This window comes from Calliopsis andreniformis, chromosome 9 (genome assembly GCF_051401765.1).
Source record: "Calliopsis andreniformis isolate RMS-2024a chromosome 9, iyCalAndr_principal, whole genome shotgun sequence".
NCBI classification, from domain to species: domain Eukaryota; kingdom Metazoa; phylum Arthropoda; class Insecta; order Hymenoptera; family Andrenidae; genus Calliopsis; species Calliopsis andreniformis.
In genome coordinates this window covers 278,674-302,168 of record NC_135070.1, presented here as the reverse complement: position 1 = coordinate 302,168, position 23,495 = coordinate 278,674, and the positions used below count along the sequence as shown (strand labels likewise).

Sequence of the window (23,495 nt, the reverse complement as noted above, 5' to 3'; positions counted from 1 at the left end):
ATGTATGGATATTATATTCTCGTGTTCACCACGCAGGACATGTCGAGCACGCTTCGAACAATTATTGGATGATTGTACTGTTGCTGGTTACTTAATAACTTATTGATAGAAAAGAATCAAAAGGATAATTAATACAAGAGGATTAAAGCATTTTAAAACAAATAATACACTAATGAGATATATGATATGCATTGAATCGCTCTTAACTTCTTCGTGCCAACATAACATCTAGATATAGCAAATATAATCCTTTGTTTTATATTGCACATCGACTCGTTTTATAGAAATAGCATTAGGTAATATATACTAATAAAATCAGAAATTTCCCTTATTATTGTTATCTATTTAAAATATAATCAAACATGTTCAGCATGGAATACAATACAGATCGAAAGAGTTTGAAATTGAATTATGTTGCAAACAATAGAATGATTTAAAATTGAAATATTATTTTTACGTTCCGTAGAACATGTATATCTTTTTTCAACTGGGTTTACATCAGCGAACAGTTCTCAAACTTTTTATCACACTTAAGGTCGCCTTGAACGAACGAATACGTTCGTGATTCGTCGTTCATTCTGCCCTTGTTTCAACGGCGGCACGGCGCGGCGTGGCGACCTTATTCGCATCTTTTGATTTCAACGCACATTTAAAATAACTAATTGAAGGAGGAGCAAACCGATTATTTTATGCAAGCCTTGCAAAAGGAAATATCAGAGAATTGAGTTTTGTAGATCAAGGATATGGATAAATCAAGTAAATATTGTAAATCACAATGTTTGCATGCAATTGATTTTCGTAAATAATACAAAGTTTCTGTAGTATTGTACAATGTCCGGAGGTGCATATAATTTCAATTACTTCGCTAATTCTAAATAGTTCCAGCGGAAATTAGCACATGTGAATATCACATGATTTGAAGAGAATTACAAAATGTTCTACTTAGTCTTTTCCATGATCGTTTGTTATTTAAATTTTTGCTTTAAACTACTTAACACTTCGTTGAATTCTATTGAATGGTACAGATTGTTTTAATTAATAAACTAAATTTGATTTCCATCCAAGCAATAAAAATAAGAAAAGTAAAAGTAATCTTCACAACTTACAATTTAAAATAAAAAGTTAATGAAAGAGTTGACCAGTGCCTATATTATGTAGCTATATTTGAACACTGGAATATTCATCTGGTCCAGTTTTTATTAAAATTATTATTATAATATCTACAATCTTGTTTACATTTTAATTCAACTATTTGGATTAAATTGATTATCAATTGAATTATAATTATTTATTATTTTTGCGAATTATTCCATATTCAATCATACGCCAATTCCTACGATCACAAAATTAACTTTTGCCTCTGTACCCCTATTTGTCAGAAACAAAACAAATATTATTCGATAGCCAAACGTTGTTTCCCATTTCGTTGAATCTATAAAATTTGTTTAAATATTGAGCTCTCACTGACAGCGTGTTCTCAATGGAAAATTCACGAGTATGACCCCTACTCAATTTACTGGTTCGCATCAAATGTCAGAGGCGCATTGTATTTGTGAAATAGCCACGAATAAAGGATATTCGGTGTAAAATACGGGCTCATTCAGTTAAATTCCCGTTACAAAGCCGGATTTACTTTGTTCAGCATAAAGTCTACTCTTACGTCGCATTGCCTTTGACATCGATTAGTCGACGCCTGTGTCGGCCTCGAAACTCAACTTCGAACTTCCAGAAGCTTTCGAGCAATTTCGTATAATGAAAGAACTTGAGCGAAATTTTTACACTGCGCTTTTTCAGCCTCGCAGACTTGCGCTTTTGTTCGACTTTTTTGGGAATTGTGATAATGAAGTAGGTATTGTGAAAATATGGCTTGGAAAGTGATTGCCATGACGCGACGCAACGCAACGTTCTGCTAAGGAAACTCTCTGGAGGTTCTTTATTGTAATTTTGGTATGAAAGAATCTAATAATGGCGGATGAAAACTTACATGAATCTAAATACTGTTACCATTCACCGAAGTTTGTTTAGAGCTAGTTCGCTCGCGGTAACTCTTTATCAATTCCCTATAACTTTCCATAAATTTTTCTGCAAGGTATTCTCGACAGAAGGTGATGAGTGGCTAATAACTCGGTGAGTGCGAAATCCAGGCTAAGTTAGAACCCCTTGTGACACATAAATGATTCTGAAAATTTCTGCTGTTAATCATAAAAGGATATAGCAGATTCTTCTAAGGCTAATTCTTCTAATTCAATAGTTTATTAGGTCGTATGTTTAAACGAAACTTTAAATACATAGAATTTCTCCAAAATATCATTTACTTAGTCAAAATTAATTCTATATGATTTTGTGCACTCTTCTTAACGAATAACTAATTTTACTATTTCAAATTTGTAGAAATAATAAGTTTTAGAGTTCAAAAAACAATGAATGTTGGTTTTGCTTTAGTTTGATACAATTTATTCATTAGGAAATTGTTTGCATCTTTAAAAAATAATTAGGGTAAGTGTACAGTGCTTACGTGAAAGGAATGCTAACACGGTACCTCTGACCACCATCTGTCTCGCTCTCGACCCGATTCGTCGATCTTCGTCACTTCTTTCAACCAATACGGACAATACGTGTGGCAGCAGGTCGATGTGTTCGGACTCCTGAACTAGAGTGGGGATCTACACGCCAATCAGAGCCGCATTCTTTTGCCTGGCATTCGTACAGCGTGAGCGCTGTACGCAATGCGGAACACCTGATTTTAAACATTTGCCCAAAACAGAATTGTTTTTTTCTAATGAAAAAAAAAAAGATAAAGAAACTAATACAGAATCACATTTAAATAACAAAATGTGAACAAATTAACATAATTTCAAATTATAGTAAAAAAAAGTGGTATCTAATATGGAACACCTAAAATATCTGTAAGGAAAACTAAAAAACTCTATGTTTGTTTGTTACGAGTCCAGACGAGTTACGTAAAGTAACTATGAAAGGGCTTGATTCAAAGCTCCTTCCGTTGACCTTTGACTTTGCCTGGAAGTCACCATGTAAGGGCCGGTAGGCATTTCCGTTGCATCCAATTAATTGATTTCTTCGAAACTAATATCTTTCAACTTTTCTCGGAAACTCTGCGATGCAGCCGAGTCCCCACCATTTTTCCCATAGATTTTTGACTATAAAAAGGCTAAAACACTCGGTCTAGCGGGCTCATTCGTAATCCAGTTCGAGTTTAGTACGCGGCTTAGACTGGAAAGCAAGATCGAGCATTAGTTCTCCTTCAAGCAAAAATCTTTGAGTACAGTACGTAAAACTTACTGTAACGTAGCTGCGTCCCCCGCATATCTCTGTGCGTAATCGAGAGAGAGAGGACTTACTTCCGCGACACGTAAAATCATAAACACTTGTATTCCTTTAAGTCAACTCAAACGTGTGATTATATACAGTTTTATAAGGTTTGTTAAATTGGACTTAGTTCAATCAAAACCTCTCCTAAATCCAATAAGAAGCGTACGCGTAAACGATCCCACAAATAATATATCTTTACCGCTCGAGATATATATTGTAAATTTAAAAGTTACGAGGCTATATTAACATCTTCGCAATCTTTGCGAAGGTCCTTTTCCTAACCTACAAGTGGCTCCCGGTGTTGGCAGTTGCGCACTGGTTCGTCCACGTCCGTGAGGTGGCTCCCAACGAGTGCAAAGTTACCCGTTGGTTTGTCCACGAAAAAATAACAATATTCCAAAAACCCTGACACTCGGTCAGACCATCTAGCCCTCGGCTCGTAACATGTTATTAAAAAGAAAACGAATTTTATTTAAGTAGGATGTACAAATAAACAAATATCTTTTATTTTTTAATATTTTTGCGCCTTTTACACGGTGTACTTATATAGAATTATACAGGGTGTCCTAGAACTGATAGTACAAGCAGACAGTTAGTGATTCTGTATGAAAAAATATAGAATAAACATTTTTGATATCTTGCTTCATTTTTGAGGATACTGACAATAAATTACGATGCGATACATGCTCATGGAAGTAGTTTTCGCTGCTTGAATGGTACCGGTCATTCCACGGCAATGCAACTCGATCATTTTTGTACCTCAACATCAGGGATTTTGTAGTCCTTGTTCAATTAAGGGAGGTTGAGTCATCATTTTAATAATTTCGAAATTATTTAAGAAATACAAGCCCCTAAAGTTCACATTTTTTGCCGATTTTTACAACTGATTTCACGTTTTAATTTATATCTCCAAAACTATTAAAAATACAAAATTCAGCTTTTTTTTATTATTCTTGAAGGATGTACATATCTGAAAAAATTTGTCTTGTATTCCGAAAAAGATTTTTTCAATATAAAAAAGACAAAAATATTTTTGTTCTGCAAATCTGAACTCCGTTTCAACTATTAAAAAATTTGAAAAAGTATGTCCCAACTCTCTGGTCTTTTTCCTTTCGCACGCCTTAACTACAGTTTTTGAGCGTTTTAATTATATTTTTTTTCAAATTTTTTAATACTTTAACAAGTGTTGAAATTTACAAAACAAATATATTGTTATTTTTTTCTTGTTTTGAAAAAATCTTTTTCGAAGTACGAAAAATATTTATTTAGATATGTTCGGTAAAAAAAATGCTGAATTTTGTTATTTTAATAGTTTCGGAGATATGGATTCGCCAAATTGGCGATGCGAGTTACTGAAAATTTCCCCTTCCACTACACACAGCATCTTAGGAGTCGTGTGTACATGAACTCGGTGCTTCGGGCCACTTCGGATAGCTTCGAAAAGTGAAAAGAGAACGCGAATATAAAGTGAACCTTACTCTCTCGCTATTGAAATACTGTCCAAGTTGCTGACAAACAGCACAAATCGCACGCGATATTTTTATTTGCCCAGACATATTTACAGAAGCTCGTGAAGACAAGAATACAGAGCCTGTCTTTTGCTATCATGCGAATTCAAATTTGTGACTGTTTTATTTCATACATCATTTTTTTCCAGTTTTTTAACTTTAGAATTATTCGTTTCATATGTTACTCCATTTATAAAACACTGTAGAAACTGTAATTTATATTTTAGCCACACAGGTAGCCATAAAACGCAGTTGCACTGTTCTCATTTTTTTTACAGCCAGTCTTTTATGGAATAAAAGAATAATTTGAGTCAAAATAATATAAAATCAAATTTATATGAAAATTGGAATTGTCTATTAAAATGACTTGCAGAATAAAAAAAAACTTACAGGTTTGAACGGCATTCGTACTCGAGCAACGGTAAAGGCACAGATGACAGGTATAGGATCTGTGCATTTTGACGTTCATCATTTCATTACGGTTACGAGATGAGGTCCTATACACGTCTGATGTTACAGATAGATTATGTATAATGAAGAAACAAATGCAGTAGATCACATGTATATTCAAAACAGTCAGGCACGCATAGGGAATTGAAATATCTCAATACCGTCGATTAGCTGTCGCGATTTTGAGTAACAATCGGTCATGTTCGGCTCACGTCGCGCATTGCATCGCTCGCTCGTAGCCTAGCGCGTTACCATCTACATATGTATACCTACAGGGTGTCCCACGTAACATTGTACAGTCCAGTATTTCATAAACTGTTTAAAATATAAAAAAACTGTTTATATAAAATTTGCATGGTATAAGGGGAAAAATTTATTGGCTATAACAAATTGTCTTTTAGATTATTATTTTCAAAAATATGATAACCATGTTTAGTTTTTTAAATGGAACTATATACTTTTTTTCAGATCACTTTGTAGTGCGTTACAGGACAAATTCAACGACATAGAAATTATGTATCTTTTTTCAAATGGTTTTCGAGATATTGCATACGAAAGTTTAGTGCTTTTCAGCACAGGAAAACCTGCTCGAGTAGAGAGCACCGCAGGAAGTCTCGCCTGCGCGTCAAGTGCCACATGCCATACATTGTCTCTTGAAACCGATATGGGAGGGTCTGCTGCAGGACCGGCAGGCCCAAATTCTGGAAATGGTTTTCCTGTGAACATGACTATCATATCTTTGAAAATAATAATGTAAAAGATAATTTGTTATAGCCAATAAATTTCCCCCTACATATGTGTAAATATATGTATACGTATGTGTATGTACACGCACACATATGCGTGATCTTCATATTAATATAAAAACGATATTTGGAAAAAGGGTCTATTGTATAAAGAATGAATAATATGAATGTAGTGGTATTTAGAATGTGACACGTGTAAAAGTTATACATATACAAATAACATGTGTCGTTTAATAAATACCACTACATTCACACGATTTAGTGCTATATTGAATTACTGAAAATACTTCAGCAATCGGAAACATCGCATGTGGCTCGTGCCACTTGCAGGGATTTGAACAGTTGAATATGACGTTTCAAGAGTGAGAGAGTAAGTCTCATATTCGCACTCTCTCTACTTTCCGGAAATGTCCGAAGTCGGTCGCGAAGCGTTGTGTTCACGTACACATAGCTCGTATAGTAGTGTATGCACTATAGGGGGAAATTTTCTAAGTTGTGTCTCGAATTCGAAATCATAGAATGACTCCATCTTGCATTCATCAGGCAGCCACGTGTCTGTGGATAATACTATTCCTGTAACGAAGACTGTAATAGCAGATACCGACCTGGCAGTCTCAAAAAGTCACGTGACTACCATACCCCCCTTGAGGGAATACTCTTGGTCTGACCACTGATTGTCTCTACCTTAGGCCTTAAACCATGTATACTTATAGACGCGGCTTCAGATAACTTCCTTTAAGCAAAGATAGAATCATCTACGTGACGTCAGACAGGGGCAAGATATGTATAAGTTAAGCTAGTATATGATATATTTGCAATTTAGACAGAGTGATACACCGATGTTTCAAACGTGTTAAACTGTTTTACTGTACACTGTTAATGACAATGTGAAAATGTTTAACTTTCAAGGAACACATTGAATTGATTAAATATGAAATATGCATATTTTGTGAATTATAATGTCGCAAAATATATATAAAGTTTAATTGAGGTGTGTGTTGATAATGTTCAATCTGTAATTATTTTGTATGGAGATGGATATGATGGATATGATGTATGGAGAAAAACTATTTACTTATGATTACTGATTACAACATAAAATAGTTTCTCACTACATTAATAATTATTTCAAAACTAGATTCACACAAGCTGCTCCTAGCTCCACGTGGATTACTGCGAGGGTAGTAGTGTCCAGTAGCGTGTAAGCGTCTGATACCGTTTCAGCCATTTTTAATGTTTTTCTTTTGCCCAGTGTGACGTCATATTTGGACAGTTATCTTTGCTCAGCCGAGTTCGTGGATTTTCTATGCACGCACTACATACATGCCGTGTTTAGTAGTGTGTATACTCCTTAGAACGTATACATACATGTATACAGCCAAATATCTCTCGTTAAGGTGAGCCTTTATTTTTTATATAACCCTTCATCTATCTCATGAATTTCTATAAAGTAGGTGACCACGTGTACACGTATACATACATGTATGTATTAGAAGATTTTGAGCTAAGAAAAGGCTTATTCGGTAGAGGAAGGTTCAATCCAGAGCATTCTGGTCATGATTTTGCTTAGAATAATCTCTAAATTATCTAAAAATGCTTAGATTTCATGGCCGTGAACTGTTAATTTTTGCTTTACTTTGTAAACTCATATTACTGAATATTCAATTAAAATTGACGAATATCATTGAATAACGATAATCTTGTGTACTCGTTGCAAAATACATTCACTATGAGATAGAAAGGGTGAAACTGTATTCGAAAGAGATGTGAGAAATCCAAATTCATTTAAGAGCTACTTGTAGAATCATTGCAGAACCGCAACACGCTCCGAAGGTATTAGTATGGCAATTGCTTATTAAGGTTCAAAAAGAATTTCGGAATCAACTCGTTTGAAGATGAATGTCAAATTCAATTTAATATCATAAACCAATTATGAACATTGATTTATGCAAACAGAAAGTAAATATTCGCGGTTGGTTGTTTAAAAGTACGAGTACATATCATATCGTCTAGAAATAGGATAGGATATTTTACTTCTTAAGATGTATCCACGTGTTGAATGATTTGAAATTCCGTTTGTTTAAACAATAAGAAAAAGCTTCTACCTTTATCAACTTTTGGTAATACCCGCTGGCGATTAATGTAATAGGCAGAATGCGATTTAATTCATCTGATTAGTTTAATTTTGTTTACAGGAATCATTAACGTCAGGTATTTGAAAGTCAAACACTCAAGAACTTTCTTCGCGCATCGACTCGGTAATGATTAAACTTAATGATTAAAAAGGACGAAAAGTGTATCTCCATAAACCTAAATACACTATACGTATTACGCGGAAGTTTTAGTTTCAGTGCTTTTCCGTCTTTTTAAATATAAGTTTCTAATGATGCAATACACAAGAAAACTTTTCATGTAAAAAATATTTAATTTTGTGTGCTCTATCACATTATTGTAAAGAGAATTCCCAAACATAATTATATGCAAAACATAAAAAAGTAATGAAATCTTGGGAGTTGATTTCATCCCACCACAGAGGTTTTCCAACAACAACAAAATTGTACTATGTATAGCCTATTACTATAATTTTATTTTAATTAATTTTAAATAATACTGACAATGACGATGATGCAGGAAGTCGTAGTGTAGAGAATCTACATAAGCTGACTCAGCTCATAAGCTACAGTTAATTATAGTAGTGTACTATTCTTAAGGTAATTGTTCCAAAAAATGACTTGTTTAGGAATATTTTCAAAGTTTAATGTCAGTATCAAGAGACGCATTAGCGTTTCGACGCTAAGTATGTACATGAACCATCGCTGCCATATATTCTTTTGACATGAAGTATGTGAATCGATCACTGTCGCGTATCTTTTTCCTCTAAAACGGGAAATTCCAACCTTATCTGGAACTTATTTCGTCATTATCTCGACAGGTTTGCAATATTCTCTAAATTTAAAGGCACTTTTAGTGTTTAAGCCGAATGTGAGCTTTCTAATGAGACCAATTTGAATCAAATTGATCCACGTATAACAGATATCGTAATATTGCCTCATGGGTCGCACGAAAATTTCAAGATTATTATCCTTTTTCTTGTCCTCCTTTTTCTTATCCTTGAAAATTCATCCGAGTTTTCGTCATAATATACCTATACGCGTTACATGCACACATCTAGATAAAAAGAATTAACACATGTTTCGTTTATCGACTCTTGAGATCATTCGGCGAGGTGCGTTACCGTTATTATAGAGTGTATAAAATAACCTGCCAATTGTTAAACAAGGTAAGTTGTCAAATTTTGTAATCAAATTTTTAATTTGTAAGTAAATTGTGTATTTTTTAAATTTACAGGAAATTCAATTCATTGTCAGTTAAGAGAGTCAAAGTGCATATCATTTTACTGTTGAACTGCAACCAACGCAATTTCAATCACAAGATAAGTTGACAAAATTTGAGTTGCCACGTGTTTTTATACCATTAATACGTTGACTGCCATGTCACCCATATGTGGGTGATAATTTTTATATGATTTTGAATAACGATAAGTTACATAATTATGAATAATAGTAATATATAACGTGTATACATATTATAATAATATTGAACGTGTATACGTATTATACTGAACTTAAGAATAAACAGTAGTATTTTGAGTTAAATAGAAACAAACAGGAAATAAACTTTGTTACACATTTTTTTATTTACATTTTATAACGATACAAATTTGGTTTTTAATAAGATTATTTTTCTCCTGTTCCTTTCCTTCTCTTCTTCTCGTACTTCTCCAGTGGTATTTGGCATTGGTTAATTTTTAGAGAAAAATCGAAACATACGCATTTTAAATTATAGTGACGGCGAATCTTAGTAATTTATAATGTCAAAAATTATGTGTAGGAATTCTCCATGCAAATCATCTCTATAAAAGAATGAGATCCCAATAAAAAACTTTAAGAAAGTAAAAAGATTACGTCAAGTACATGAAAACGTCACAGACGAAAATATCCCAATAGTAACAGAAAAATACACGCATAAAAAGGTGTGAAATAGTTTAAAATTTTTTAAGTTTTTTATTTATAAAAAAATTAATATGTTAAAATTATGTCTTCATAATATCATTGTTACATCAGTCACTATGTTTACTATGTTTACTAATATCGCGAACATTTTAGTGTGACGTTTATACAGGGTGTTTCTAAATTATCTCGGCGACCGAGAGCAAAGAAAGCCGAATCGACTACCACTCACGGACGAGAGCCGCGATCAGATCCGAGCGCGGCGCTCGTCCGCAACATTACTGTAGAACATTTGAAGCAAGTATAAATACTTCAATTTTTGTATTACATAGCATACTGTTACAAAAACCTGTCAGTATTCCCACAGTTTACGATCTAAAGTTTAAAATGCACGCATCCTCTTAAAATACAGTAGTCTCATGACATTTGTTTGTATTTTCAGACGGCAGTTCAAATACATCCATGGTGAGAATAGCATGAGCCGCTAAAGAAGACGGTTTTGCTGGCGAAAGTGGACCAGAAAGAAAATGAGAGTTTGCAACAGTTGAAGTAAACACCTGCACAACGAACAGCGACAGTCTGCCTCGTCCGTTGCGACCAGCCAAATATCTCTCGTTAAGGTGAGCCTTTATTTTTTATATAACCGTTCATCTATTTCATGAATCTCTTCGTGCTCGAGTATATTCGTGATTAATAAAATATTTATATTACTAACACGAGTATACTCATTGTACTTGAAGTATACTTTAATGACATAACAATTGAATCAAATTATATCATTTGAACTAGTAGCGAATGAGTAAAGTGTACATAACGAGAAAAAATTTAATGAAAAATATAAAGTAGTTGATACACAAAACGGGAATTTTAGATTTCAAGTTGTTACGTATAGAGAATATTTTCCGTTCCTCTTCCAAATATTCGAATTTCTACTACTTAAAAGAAAACGCCCTACCACTCTCGTTTTTCTTCGTTTATCTTCAAATTTCCTTATATGGAAATCTCTAACGAATCCCCATTCATTTTTCGGCTTATATAAACCCCAATATTTTAGCCCTAACGGGTTCAAAACAATACCATCATGTTGACAGTCAAGTTTGTCAGAGTTGTCTGTTATATTCAGTAAGATCAGTCTAAAGTTCTCTTTCAAGTCTAGAGTTTAACTTCATAAAATCCGAGAGTCGGCCGAAATTCTATCTGACAATTTTTACGATCACTCTGTAAGTCCTTGCATCGCCAGTATGTTAACACCCGAGCATTAGAATCGCACACTTTAACGTGACAATACTACACTATACACTTGTACGTAAAGATTGATTTTAGAATATACTAAAGTATTCATTTCAAGTTTTTTGGATAACCAACCTTCTGTTAGTTCTGTATCATCCATACACACAGCTAGTCACTCCTGTTTTCACTTTTTATATCAAAGCACAACAAATTTGTCAGGCTTATTCATAGTTATCTAAGGACTCTGGTCATCCCCTCTCCACCATACTCAATAGTCTATATAAGAGCGTATCTTTAGACATTCTTAGACTGTACTGTACTCTATTTTAACTCTCAGGTCAAACTCAGACTCAATTATACCATAGTCGTGTATGTTAGTTGCACTTACTACGTGTTGTCACATCGATTAGCTTAATATATATTTAGTTGTAACCGGTATTGTAAATAGAAACATTATCGAATTATATTATATCGTAAAGTATAATCGGTCTATGGTGTTTCTCACACGGGAATCCAACAATTTTATTAGATTGTTTTTAAACTCACAATTATTTTAAGCGATTCTAATCGAAGTTGACAGATCCCCTACAATACAGTTTAGTCGCTCGAGTTGTATCAATTAATAATTAACAAGTTACGAGGCTTATTAACATTTCGTGTGGCTCTCTGATTCCATATTGAAATCGTTCGTATGCCCTTACTTCCAAAGAAAGCTGTTCAACCTAGTGGCTCCTCGATTTTACATAAGATTCGCCTGTTTCCTACAGCTATTGTACATTATCCAACCCTCCGTACCGTCCGCAAGCATATCCATCCTCAAAGACTTCCAGTTTTTACATCAGGTTCGTCCTCGTCTACAATAATCTTAACGGCTCACTGATCTCGCATCAATGTCGTCTGTTGTGCCAACTAACACTTCAATTACCTTATTTTTTAGAAATGTATCTATCCTCACCGGCCTTTCGCACTGCTCGCGTCTCGTTTCGTAACAAAGTATTGAAAGTAGCGGAACTGTACATTTTGGAATAGCTTTAGTAATATGAAGATATTTCAATCTAAGTTCTTTATAAAGTTTTTTTATATTCCAGAAGTATAATGAAGTAAGTAGGTATACAGTACACTGTATACTGAGTTGCACATACAGTTGATCGCAAAAGTATCCAATTATGTTAGGTATGCAGTTAATTTCATGTAGAATCCTTGTTTTAATAAAATATAAAATAACTCATAATCTATTTTTCAAAAATATTTCATAGGTATTTTATTAGTAGTCTGAAATATTATTCTCAGGTATGTAATTATACCTAAAATAGATGGATTAAGTTCTTCAATTAGATAATCAACTGTATTTAAAAACTTTTTAAATAAAGCATGTACATATGTTGAAAAACAAGAAGTATCCTTAGAACAGTTAATAATGTTTACTAATTTCGTTTTGTACAGTTTGACGCTTTGATATTTAATTTATGTCCGCTCCAAAAAGCTCATTACATTTTATCAACTCGGAACGTAATCAATATAGCATAAACTCGGTAAAAGAAGTTCTTCAACCTGAATACTTTTAGGAGTTTCCACATCCCATATGATATCGTTTTCGGAATATAGAATGAACCTTTAGGATCTGCTCACAAATATTGAAATATTCCAGCCACGGCTTTGTTTCGTTTCAAATTTAAATTCGACTCGAAGCATTCGACGTGATCGCTAACGCGAGTAGACTTCATTCGGGGCTCGAAGGGAGAAGCGCGGAAAATGCAGAGAACGAAGGCAGAGTTCCATCGTGGATAAAGAATCGAACCGTGTAAGACGTTCCATAGAGGACGTGACTTGAAATATTCAGTGGCCTCGGTCGATGAATCCTCGAGATTTCCCGTGGCCTGCTCGAGCACGCTTATCTAACGACTTACCCTTTGATCTTCCCTCCATCTTAACTCATTAGTCCCTTTCATCTGGCGTGTGATTTACTCTGAACCCTGGAGGACTGACTCGAGATCTGCAAATGAGTCAATCGAATGGGGAAGTTGATTCTGAGCCCAAGAAGTTTGGATGAAGCGTTTTCGCGTTTCTTTGGCTGAGAAAATTGGTCTATCGTAAAACAGTTGAGTCCAAAATGACGGAGGAAGTTGATCGAAGTGGAAAGGTGCTCTTTGATCCAGGGAGTATCCATGAAAATTAACTTGTTTGCAGTGAGGACGGTGCCGTCGGCTTTTGAAGTTCGATAAACTGTGAAAGCACTTGACGTGCGTTATTAACTTGTGAAATAACAGGATAACAGTTTGATTCCGTTTGAGAAGGAGACCGAAGTTGGTCGCATTTTTGGTTCATCTTTTACGCTGTTTGATGATTCTTACAGTCTTTTGTGTTCGTTATTTAAGGCTCCTGTTTGTAAGTTACTTTCTTATTTGGAAAGGGGATCATTTAAGAAAGTTATCTGTGTCTACTTGGTTCTGGATTGAAGATTAATCATTCTATTTACCACGAGGGCTCTCGTTATAGGAAACAGTTTATTTTGTAGAGACAGTGTAGGAGGGGCTACAAACTAATTCAATGGGCGTTTGGGAAGATTTCATAGATTTATTCTAATACTCTCTACAAGAGTCTTCTGGACCAGGTTTTCAGAAGTTTGAGTCAGGGATAAAGGTCAAGACTCTTAGAATTCCTTTCAAGATGAGGGAAAGTCAGGGCGTTTGTATGGGGGTTTTCTGAAGAGCCATTCGACTACAGTGCAATATCTGAAACGATTAAGGAATTAGTGAAGCGCATTTGTAACTTCTTGGGAGAACAATGTAGTTGAAGACTAAGGGCATTTGCACACGTACCGACATTTTGCCGTTGCCGGATTCGGCACCAGTCATCCGTTCTTGCACACATGCAGGCCAGCGTGATTACTCAAAAATTTATAAATCGCATTTATTATTTTTATTATATCTTATTCGAAAATATAGAAAACGGGAAAGCCAATATTGGATACACCCACTTTTAGCAGTGAGATATATCGATTCGCATTAACATGTAATATAATATTATGCATAAAAAAAATACAGCATTAGATTTAAAAAGACTAACTTGACCTTGCAATCTCCCCAATTTTTCAATCTAGAAAAAAATATTTAGCTGATTTTGCTGCCGTGTGTGCAAACGCCTTAATGACACTGATATCGTGAGATTGAATCACCGGAAGATATAATCATTAATAATCATTATTGTAATTATTGTAAATTATGTAGATACAGTGGGGGTCACAGCATAAATTAGTTCGATTGTACTCAACATTTCTTATTTATTAATAAAATACAGATTTACATTCAATCAATTATTATATATGACAGTTTCCTATTTTAAAGGAAATTGGTTAATAGCTATGTGGGTAAATGAATAAGTAACGATTTTTACTAAACCCACGCACTAATTTATTGTTCGGGTGTGACACGTACAAGGTTCCTCGCGAAGCGCACGGTTGTGGAGCGAGTCGGTCAAATGGCCCAGTCGCCACTTTTCACAGGCTATTTATTTGCCCTTAGTCTACGCGTAGGAAACTCTTTTCAAGTGACCAACGGAAAAACCCTCGCTGACTTCGTCCAAGTCTGGCTACCAGATGTGGGCTCGAAATATTGGGGAAAACCCGCTTTACCTGCCTAATCGCTCCGCAAAATACTGCAGGGAGTAGCAACGGCAAAGCCGCTACAGCTATAATAAAAAAGTTTGCAGAATTTTTTTTGAAACATTTGTTACACCACAAATTTGAATGTGTTTTTTAAATAATTTCTTATTTCTAATGAATCTCATTCTGAAAGACCCTTAATTGTTTTTCAATCAGTACTGTTAACACGCACTGCAAAATGAAATTTAGAATTTAACTATCCTTAATTAGATTGTATACCAAAATATATGTAGAATATTTTACAAACATCTTTTAGCTACATACGTCTTGGTGAAATAATTTTTTTACTTCAAACATTGTGTTTACCGAAAGCGAGATTTACTAAATGAACCTTATTTTCGCTACGTGTTTTAACCTTCACATGACGGGCCTTAGTGACTGGTATACGGGTCTCGCTTGACCTAGACCAGCATTTATACGTACAAGTGATTTATTTTTTCTGTTTACCTATAGTAAATAATTTATTAGTTGTTTGTACATCTAATTCATAAAATTGTTTTTTTGCATATACAGTGGTTGTTATAGGAATAATTTCTAGAAATTAATAATATTCTGATGTGATATGATAAAGAAACCAATCGTTAACTGTAACAATCTTTTGTAATAACCACTATATATGCAGAAAACAATTTTATGAATTAGATGTACGAACAACTAATAAATTATTTACTATAGGTAAACAGAAAAAATAAATCATTTTTTTATTCCCTACCACCTTCCATTATGATAATGATAACAATAGTAAAACAATAAATAAATCAATACAATTGATCTTGGTAGTATTAACTAAGATGACTAGTAGTAACTGATTAGTAGTAACTAAGATATTGAAAATAATATACTGGGATACTTTTGTCTGTTCGCTGCAGCTGCGTCTTTCAAACTGACTTGTGCAAGAAATGCTCGTCGTCAATTTGCAACGCATGCTTCTAAATAAAGTGAGATAATATTGTTGAAACGACGAGCCATTAACGCCCGGCTCGCCATCGCCTAAGTGTCACGCACTTCGTAATTAGCCATCTCGACTCACGCTACGAGTCGGTTTCGTGGGGGGATTCAAGCAATAACGTAAAGCTTATGTAGATATTTACAAAAGTAGTTTGGGTCGTGCTGTTGCACATGATTATTCGCGGTTAGCCAACGATTGACAACTTGACAATTGTTACATCTATCGATCTTTTTCGATCCTCGACCGTCTTCTTTTCGCGAGCACCAGTAAACAGTGGCGGTATACCGGGTGTTCGTAACAACATTTGGATTTGCAAGTCAATGATTGTAGAGGCAGTGAGTTAAGTATTATTCGTGTCTTAACCATCAAATCATGCTGTTTCAAATCGGTTGAATTTTATATCTTTTGCTAAGATGAAAATAAAACTAAAATACTAAATAAACAAATAAAACTAAAATAAAACTTAAAAAGAACTCTGTTACTAATCTTATTAGGCGGTTGCAATTAAACCGATAAGAAAGGTGAAAACTGCTTATCTCGTTTCTGCAGCCGTATCTTTTTTCCATTGCTTCACTCTTGTCTAACCAGCTCGATATTCAAACTCCTGATTTGGACTTGCCAAGTTCACCAACCAGTTCAGAAGACGCATCTGTGGTCATGCTCTCCCAACGTTTCTAAGCTAAATCAGTTAGTTGATTGTTCACATTATAATAATTAGGACAATTTGGAATCTTATAAGGTTAGGAAAGGTTATTTGAGTATCTCATTGTCAATGTAGGGAAGATAACCTCATATGACATGTGAAGCACCTAGAATCAAACTGATGTGGTATTAGTAATATTGAGGAAGTCGAGTTTAAAATTCAAATGTGTTAAAACAATTCCACGCAAAGTCTCTACGAAAATTAAGTTACATTCAATGTTTAACATATAGTTAGGAACGTATACACAAATTTTTAAGAAATTTCATTTTTTGGTTCATGAGTTATTGAATATTACGAAAAATAATATTACATATTGCACTTACGTCCCTTTGGCACCAATTAAATTTTTCGGAATCAGCTTTTTTATGAGAAATATGGAAATTAATTAATTAATTAATTAATCACAGTTTGCGATTTTTTTCCTTCGCAGTTTTTCATGTGCACGCATACACCGATATACATGGCCACACACTCTCTGCAATTAAAATTTTTTCACTTTCTGCCTTGTTCAAAATAATCTTTTAGGTTTTGTGCTTGAAATTGTACACACAGTGTGTGCGTGAGTACGAAAGCTGTGAAAAAGAAAATCGTGAACTGTGATTAATAATAACTTATCCGATTTATCTAGTGTTTGGACTTATTTTTATCGGTAGGTCTTCATCAATTCACCGGCAGCATTTTTGTAAAGGTAAGATGAAAATTATAGAAATTAATGTTTCTAAAATTACATGTTTTTTTTGTAATATACGTGGCATTTGTTTCAAATGTGTGGCGTTGGCAGCCGTTGCTCGCTTTATTATATTTTTCTCGCTTATTCGGGAGAAACGGGGAAACGGGGAACGGGGGTAAAATTGAATTTTTATAAACAATTCGTTTTTTCGAAATTTTTTTAAAGGCATCTCATAGGTCTTGAAAAACAGTAAAACTTTTGTATGCAACATTCTTTTATAGCGCTTATACTTTGTGAGCTATAAGCACCGAAATGAAAAGGGCGACTTGGATTAAAGGGGTAGTTTCTCCCTTAAAGGTGCGTATGAGCAGCTACTTTGTACGGGAAAATTATTAGGTAGGACCATAGAATAATTGTACAAAGTTTGATTAAAATCGGCGATTAACACTCACCGAACTTCCCTTGTAAGTCCCGCTGAGTTAAGGATTTTTAGTGGTGCGATGGTAGTGGGGCTGGGTTATCGTAATTGAAGCGTTACAATTCTATTGAAATTTAGGTGTTACATTACTGTACTAACATTAGCATATCTTTATAATATGATATTATGTTTCTTTCCATATTTCTCATGAAAAAACTGTCGGTTTCGGTAGTACGAACTGTTTTGTATGAGTAAATTGTATTTATATTGCAACGTATGAGATAATTTATTACTTGTATCAGGAGACTCGGTAGAGTCTCGCACTAAGTGCTTAAGTAAAAGTGCAAGCGAAACGAAGTTCCTTTTCCACTATGGCCAACTTAAGGCATGTAAAAAAAAGGTGAAAATGACAACAATGGAGCATGTACAGGAGTAGATAAGTGTAACCGGGAGAGAATTGGTCCACTATAGGAAATTGAGCTATGATGTGTCAAAGATAAATAAATTTTGAGATAGCTATAATAGTGAAATCCTCCTTACCCCTCACCGGTCTCTGGCGTAGGATCAGAAGGCCCTACATAGGATCACAATACTACGGGTGTCAGTACACCCATTGCCTTCGTGGACCACAGTATACGATAGTACATTAGGGGGACCTCTTTGAGATAGTAATCCTCTGTGCGAAGGACTATCAATGTCCACAACCGATTACTTCTTCATCTTTATTTGTTTTTGTTAAGTATGTTTAACCAACTTCTAGCTGTCACTCTACTATTGTTACATTTTTACTCAATTTAAATAAGTATGTAGATACTTCGATAAAAATTTGTGAAATCCCCCTAGAAACATTAAAAATACAAAGTTTGTGCTAAGTACTTAAGGTGCCTTTAAACCTTTCAAAGATTGTCATAGAAAGAAATGAACTTTCCAAAAATTTTGCGCTATTTATATTTATAAAATTCTAGATATGACGCATAAGTACCAACTATTTTAGCTTACAATATGCTCTCTTATACGTATTCATAAGTTTCATTAAATCTGACTATGCTAGTGGTTAAATATTTTAATAAAACTTATAATTAATTTGCTGCTATCTAACAAAATCCAGCGTAGTTTTGTATTGATACTTATTGTGTAAATATTACATATTCCATCACTGTAAGCTAAAATAGTGGGTACTTTGTGCACTTTATCTATGATTTCATAAATTTAAATGGCGCAAAGTTCATTTCTTTTTACGATAATTTTTCAAAGGTTTAAAAAGTTTGAAGCCACCTTAAGTACTTGGCGTAAACTTTTCATTTTTAATATTTTTAAAGAGGATCCCTTTTTCGCCAACTTATTTCAATAATTTGCTTAGCAGTCAATTTTTCTGTCCTTGAAGTGATATCTTTACGCAACATTAGATTATTTAAATTATTTACATTATACTTAACTTATTAACTAACCACTTCTGTTCTTAATTAAAAAACTTCAGAAATGTTATTTCCATTCCTTTGGTTTGAAGTGCCTCATATCTTAGGTTTGTGAAATTGATAAATTCTATCCATTTAACTCATTTATTTGTGTTAATGTTTTAGTAATATTTCAAGCTGTTACGTTCAATACATGTCAATCGGCATTACAAGCTTTTCAATCAGCGTGGGCAGTTAGCAAAAGTCACGGGAACAAGTGTCTCCTATATGTCGTCATTAAATAAATGAAGACTGATTTAGCCTTCTTTCGTTTGAATGTTTCTATTCTTCTATGAGTTATTATACAAAATTTGATAGAAATAAATTTTTGTTTCAGATATAGAAAGTAGGGAATGTGATAAATTTCGAGTTGGTAACTCTCATTAGTACAAATCTATCATTTAAACATTTATAGGTACGTAGACGTATTTTATTCTTATACTACGTTGAAAAATGAGGATTTGCAAGAGTAAATGAGAGAACAGCAAGTTTTTTAGTATGATAAATTGAATTCCTAATGGAAAATCAATAAATCAGGAATATTGGAATGAATATACAAGTTGTCACAGAATCTAGGGTATAAATAGGTATTGCTGATTCTATATGAAAAATGAGTCCAGGATACAGAATAAAATTGATTGATATCGACTACCGTCTCCAAGAAAATTGATTCTGAATTCACTCTAAGTATTGATCTTTGAATTTTAAATTTTTACTACATATATCAAAAAGTACAATTTGAAGTCGTTACATAGGTCCGCGAGGTACCTACATTTGTTATACATTTTACAAAAAAATTTTTGTTAAACGCATCCTGTAGTAGGTTTTATGGCATTCGTTGCGCGTTGGAGTTCTGCTAGAAACAATTATATTTGTTGAAGTATTTTTTGCGTTTCCGGTGAATTTTTTCTGGACACTTTAGCTAAGAGGCGTGTCATAAATCCGGGAATTTGTAAGGGGCCATGTGACCTGTGACGTTCGGTGATTATCGTTTCTCAAACAAAGTCCAAGCCTCGAGAGATTCCACAGGACCGTCAGACACTCATCCACCGTACTTTCCTATGGTCATCGTGTTGATGTACCGGGAACCCTAATTGGTTTTTCCTTTAGGGGGATGGCCAATTAGACATTTTAATGAAAAATTGTTATCTTCCGTGTTTAGTGGCGTAAGGCAGGAGGTTACATTAACAAAATTGTCTGAACCATCAACTGATCTATAGAGTTCTGGAGAAGTCAAAATAAAATTTTATTTGGAACATAATCTTCTGTTTACTAAGAAGTGGTCATTTGGCAGTTAGTTTAGTTTGTATCAAGTGCAAATATCCTCAAACCTGGTTACATTCAACCGTAGACTAACCAATTTTAATTTAAATAATATAAATTGTTTTCCTTTTGACTATTGTGCATACGTACGGAATTTTAAACGGAATTAACAAGGAATTTACTCTTTTTCCGCGTGACAAGGGGAATAGATATCTCCTTAGGATATATTGATAATATTATAAATTTATCAAGTTCTCAATATTATGTTATAATACAGTAATAAAAATATCATAAAATGTTATTAAATGTTAACTTCAAGTATTTTTTTTACAATACAATATTTGAGAACTTCAAAATATCAGTATTTTGTATTCAGGTCTATAATATCTGCAGTGATTCGGAAAATCAGCAAAAATATGTCATATTACTCGCAATGTGTTTATCATCCTCAACTTTGGCAGTGATTTTTACCTCTTCAATATACACAAAAAACAGCAAATAAAAAATGTATCTAATATTTTTTGCTAATATGCAAACATGCAAAGCTTCATCAAAATCGGAGATGTATGCTTCGGGTAGTTCTCTTGTAGATATTATTATATTTACAGACAAATTTTCTCTTCATTCAAACCTATTGAACTTTAAGGGGATACGAAAACGTTATGCGTCTTGTCTTCCTGTGCCATATGTCACATCTTGTCAGTAATAATGATTAACGATTGTTATTGATGAGATGTGACTAATGAATCGCAATCATTTGGAAGCTAACGCTTCTACGTTTTCCTCTACCCTTTAAAAGTATCTCAGTTAGCAGACCACCCTCAAAAGTAAGCTTAAGGTAGTTCTTAGCTAAACGTAATTCGAGACTTCGTTCAAATATTGAGCAAAGCTAATTTGGGCTACAAGAAACCCTTGTTTAAAATATGGAATCGATTTACCGCATAGTTATCGAAAAATTATTAATATATGTTGACGCATATTAACACCTTGACACATAGATAACTATAATCTAAGAACCTTACCAAAATTGATACGAAATTATATTGAAATGTTATAAAGTGAGTGTATTACTTTCAATAGAACTGTCCGTATAGTTTTTTTGTAGATGCTGGTGAAAAAAGACATCTATGTAACAATTTTTCTGTCACTTGTAATGAAGCTGTTACGAACCAAGGGCTAGATAGTCTGACCGAAGGTCAGGGTTTTTGAAATATTGTTATTGTTTCGTGGACGAACCAACGGGTAACTTTGCACTCGTTGGGAGCCACTTCACGGATATGGACGAACCAGTGCGCAAAGGCCAATATCAGAAGCCACCCTAGGTTTTAGGTAGGTTTTCGTGGACGAACCGACACTCAACTTGGGGAGTATCGGGAGTCACTAGGATAGAATAAAGACTGTGGACGAACCAGCGAGTAACTTTACACTCGCCAGGAGCCACGGGACGTGAACGAACCAGTGCGCAATGGCCAACATCGAGAGCCACTTGTAGGTTAGGAAAAGGACCTTCGCAAGGATTGCAAAGATGTTAGTATAGCCTCGTAACTTTCATACTTATAATATATCTCGAGCGGCAAAGATATAATATTGTGGGATCGTTACGTGTCCGCTTCTTATTGGATTTAGGAAAGGTTTTGATTGAACTAAGTCCAATTTAACAAACCTTATAAAAATATGTATTATTACAAGTTTAAGTTTAACTCAAAGGAATACAAGTGTTGATGAGTTTAAGTGTAGCGAGACTAAGTCCTCTCTCTCTCTCTCTAGATTACGCACAGAGGTATGCGGGGGACGCGTCGTTAAGACTATGTTACAGTGAATTTACTTTACATACTGTACTCAAAGATTCTGCTCGAAGGAGAACTAATGCTCGATCTTGATTCCCAGTCTAAGCCGCGTACTAAACTCGAACTGGTTTGGAAATGAGCTCGCTAGACCGAATTTCTTGGCCTTTTTATACTCAAAAATCTATGGGAAAAATGGTGGGGACTCGGCTGCATCGCAGAGTTTCCGAGAAAAGTTCAATGATATTAGTCTCAAAGAATTCTATTAATTGGGTGCAACGGAAATGCCTATCGGCCCTTGCATGGTGACTACCAGGCAAAGTCAAAGGTCAACGGAAGGAGCTTTGAATCCAGCCCTTTCATAGTTATTGTACGTAACTTGTCTGGACTCGTAACAAAGTTAATCAATTGTAGTTAACATTACAATTTTACATTGTACACTAGGCAATTGAACATCCGATTTTCGTATTGAAATCATTTATATCAATATTTAACTTTTTTCAATAAATCTAAACAGGGTTGAAAATTATTAGGTACTATAATTTACATAGTATCATACCACTTTTATATTTATCGTTTAGTAACAAATTCCCATTTGACTAGAATAGTTGGCCAAGAACTACCTTAACGATTTCCTGCTACAAATCCTTCGTAGAGAGAAGTCAGTTAATAAGATCACAGATAAAGTTTTGCCCAGCAGCGAAGTTTTCGAAATCTTTCAAAGGCAAGTACTTTGCAGTGAAGTTTCACTTCGCGTCGCGAAACAAACGCATATTCTCATGTGAAAAATTGAGCGAACGACCTGCGTTAAAGTGGTTCATGGCGAAACCGTGGCGACCCTATTTCACAAGGTTGAAGGGGGGCGCAAGAGGGAAGGCTGAAATTTCGTCCTTAACCTAGCTAGTTAACTCAGCACCTTAACCTTTGCGTGATGCTATCGACTTCCTTAGGTCTGGCGAAATGGGGGATTCCGTGTTTAAACCGGCTCGACGCGACGGGAGAGTGTTCCTGATAAAATCCGTGCGACTAAACCACCGCAGACTGTTTCCCCGAATTGAAATTGCATGAAACGGAGACGTTGGTTGCATAATCCAATCGTAGATAAGAGAGGAACAGGCGAATCTTTTTTTATTTTCCTATTTCTGTCACTTGCCAAATAAATAGGTAACAGCGTTTCGTGAACATAATCTTAGAAAAACTGTGTTATTAAGTTATTTCGATAAAACTTTGTTATATATTATTATTATCATTATTATTTATTAAACGGCAAAAACCCCAATTTTTATTTAATATACAGAGGATAACACATTCCAAAAATA

At 34.4% G+C, this 23,495-nt stretch overlaps 1 protein-coding gene across 17 annotated transcripts in view; it reads left to right on the top strand.

The window, feature by feature from the left end:
- The window catches only part of Phcl-1 (pH-sensitive chloride channel 1), a 281,119-nt gene that overhangs the window by 77,615 nt on the left and 180,009 nt on the right, over nt 1-23,495 (top strand). For 16 of the 17 annotated variants that reach the window (XR_013002622.1, XR_013002621.1, XM_076385170.1 and 13 more), the window contains exon 2: nt 10,487-10,664. The gene's annotated coding sequence lies outside the window, so the exon portion shown is untranslated. Of the gene's footprint in view, nt 1-10,486; nt 10,665-17,240; nt 17,276-23,495 lie in introns of all 17 variants that reach the window. The other variant, XM_076385154.1, reaches the window with a different exon arrangement.